General features: G+C 44.7%; 1 pseudogene; it reads right to left on the bottom strand.

The window, feature by feature from the left end:
• Positions 1-1,030: 1,030 nt before the first annotated feature.
• LOC132652808 (NADH dehydrogenase [ubiquinone] 1 alpha subcomplex subunit 5-like) lies at positions 1,031-1,372 on the bottom strand (annotated as a pseudogene).
• Positions 1,373-3,347: the final 1,975 nt, after the last annotated feature.

Here is a 3,347-nt window from a genome sequence, read left to right as displayed (position 1 = left end):
GTTAACAGCCATTCCAGAATCACAGAAAGGACAAGATTTTGCACCAGAGTCACAGAGCCAAAATTAGTCGGACTGTCTGCTGACCTTCCTCCCCAGTTCCCCTGCCCTTTGCTCTCTAGTTCCTCCATGTCAGCTCCAAAGCTTTTACATAAACGCTGACTCTCCTCCCCTGATTACCCCTTTAATCAGATCCACTCTCTCCCCACCTCCTTGATCTCTCCTCTCAAACACAGTCGCTAATGATGTGCCAGACTTGAACAAATGTTGAGCTGCGAACTACTGCGCCTGTTAATTCTATCCTCGGCTCACACAGGCGGGATCCTCGAGTGCCGGCAGATGCTGCCTCCCCGGGGCTTCCGTGCCCAGTCACCCGCTCTCTTGGCGGGGAAGGAGGGGGACATTTCTCCCGAGAATGTCATTTGAATAAAATTTATTGTGCTCGGAGAAAGATGTGGAACCACGGGAAAGGTACTGATGGACAGTAACGTAAATGAACAGTGATGAATGACCTGTGTGAGCGCTGGGTAAATGACAGGAGTTGAAATCCTCCACAGCCAAACGGACTCCTTCTACGCAGCTGGGGTGTCTAATGAGGCTCCCTGCACAGTCCAGATGAATCATCGCAAGAAAGCCAGCAATCCCACAAGCCAGAGTGTGCAAGAGCACAGGCACCACAGACAGCTCCTTGACTCTGAACCTGAGTTCCATACTGAGCAAGTGACTTGGTGGCCTGGCTCAGGTTGGAAGCCTAGTGATGCTTTATTTGTTGGTGAGCTGAGGGTGTCTAATGAGCGAATGTAAAAAAAAAAAAAAAAAATCATGCCACTGAAATCGTGCGTGGTGCTTGGTAAGTGCTACACGGATGTTTGCTGGTTTTGTGGTGATGATGGTAAGTTTCCCAGCTGCCCGTCCCTGACTTCCCTTTGCTCCACCATTGCCCGTGTGTTTTATATAATTTTTTTAATTTTATTTTGTTTTAGCATAAGAAATTTAGTCGAGCCAGTTTCTCATTAACCATCGGACGTTATGATCATACTGGCTGCCTCCACCTGTCGGCAGGAGGCTCTGCCACTAATGGCTTGCATGGCTTCTATTGCAACATTTTTTTTCCTTGCCAGGCTTAGTTCATTTTTCAGCCTGAAGAATCCCCTCTCCTACTTCACCATGCTGAAGCAAGTTTTTTTAACATCTGGTTCCACTTTAACTGTACCCAGCTTCTCAGTGGTAATCTATTGTGTGTTTTCTACAGGCTGCCTTTTTAGGGAACTACTCCGGAAGATCAAAAATGTTTTTCTACAATATTGTAAGCCCCTTGTGTGGAGTGTCTCACCGGCCCACCCACCAAACCAGCTGTCTTCGGCAAGCCTGACATGACTGTACCTGGAGCCCACAGCACAGGACCTTCTATTCTTTTCTTTAGGGGGATTATAACATAATTACATCATTTTCTCCTTCAAACCTTCCTGACTCTCTTTCAATTACATGTCCTCTTTTTTCCTTAATTGTTGTTACATACCTACCCTTGTATGCATATGTGTGATTGTGAGTACATGAATGCAACCTGCTCAGTCTACATAATGTTACCTGCATGTTATGTTTTCAGGGCTGATCGTTTGTTACTAAAAAACCAGTTGGTGTGCTCTTCCCTGGGGAAAACTATTTCTCCTGCATTCAGCTTTCCTTAGTTGCCTGTGTATGGCTGAGGTCCTGCTCTGTGTTAGCATATCTGTTGGTTCTGTCTTTCTTATTCAGGCCGTGTTTAGGCAGCCATGTTGGTGAGACTTTCTGAGTGTGGCTTCCATTATTATATATCTGACAGAAGATTAATATGCAGAGCATATAAAAAAACAACAATAACAAAAACAAACAAACAAATAACCCATTCAAAAACTGGGCCTAAAATCCCAACCTGAGCCTCACCCCCTGGGATACGGCCAACCCCTGGCATGATTAATGATACTCTTGCTATGCTTGCAGACAGGAGCCCAGTCCAGCTATCCTCTGAGTGCCTCCACCCAGCAGCTGATGGAAACAGATGCAGAGACCCACAACCAATCATTGGATGGAGCTAAGGCAGCCTTATGGAAGAGTAGGGGTAAAGATAGAAGGACCCATAGGGGATAAAAGCTCCACAAGAAGACCATCAGAGTCAACTAATCAAGGTCCAGGGGGGACTGTGGAGACTGAAGCACCAACCAAGGACCACGCATGTACTGGACTTAGATCTCCTACACAGTTGTAGCGGATGGGCAGCTCAGTCCTCATGTAGGTTCCTAGTAAGGGAAATGAGAGCTGACTCTGACATGGACTCTGTTGCCTTCTTCTCGATCACTTTTCCCTGGAGGGGCTACCTTGCCAGGTTACAGGGGAAGAAGATGAGCTTAGTTCTGATGCAACTTGATATGCTGGGGGGGTAGGGGACTGGGCTCCCCTTTTCTGACAACTAGGGAAGAATGGATAGGAAAACATGGAGGAAGGGTAGGACCGGGAGGAAAAGAGAAAGGGGGCTACGACCAAGATGTAAAATGCATAAATTAAAATTAAAAAACTGGGCCTAAAGTATTAACCAAGAGTTCTCAAAAGAAGAAGAAGAAGAATGGCTAAAAGCTATTTCAAAATCTATTAGTCATCTCTAGCAATTAGGAAAACATGCAAATCTAAACAACTTTGAGATTTCACTTTAACCCTGTCAGAAGGGTAAAGAGCAACAAAACAAGCGAGAGTAAATGCTGGAGGGTGTATAGGAGAAACGGAGCCCTCCCTCCTTGCTGTTGGTATCACAAACTAGTCCAGCCACTCTGGAAATCAGTGTGGAGAATACTCAGAAATCTAAAGATAGGGGGATGGAGAGATGGTTCCGTTGTTAAGAGCACTGGCTGCTCTTCAAGAGGACCCGGGTTCAATTCCCTGCACCCACATGGCAGCTCACAATTGTCTGTAACTCCTGTTCCATGGGGCTAAAACACCCTCACACAGACATACATGCATTCAAAACACCAATGTACACAAATAAAAAATAAATTGCTAAAAATCTAAAAATATGACCATATAACCCAGCTATACCACTCCTTGGCATATGCCCAAAGGACTCAGCATCCTCACAGATATTTGCTCAGCCATGATTATCACTGCTCTAGTCACAATAGCCAGGAGATGGAAAGAACATAAATGTCCTCCAACTGACAAACAGATAATGAAAATGTGAAACAGATACAGTACGGGATACTATTCAGCTGTAAAGAAAAAAATGAAATCATGCAACTTTCAAATTTTTTAAATAAATAAAACTAGGAAAGATCATATTTGGTTTGGTAATCCAGACCCAGAAAGACAAATACTTGTCTTTA

The sequence above is a fragment of the Meriones unguiculatus genome, chromosome 3, assembly GCF_030254825.1.
Source record: "Meriones unguiculatus strain TT.TT164.6M chromosome 3, Bangor_MerUng_6.1, whole genome shotgun sequence".
NCBI classification, from domain to species: Eukaryota; Metazoa; Chordata; class Mammalia; order Rodentia; family Muridae; genus Meriones; species Meriones unguiculatus.
Note: the sequence above shows the minus strand (reverse complement) of the source record. Positions and strands in the feature narration are given on the sequence as shown.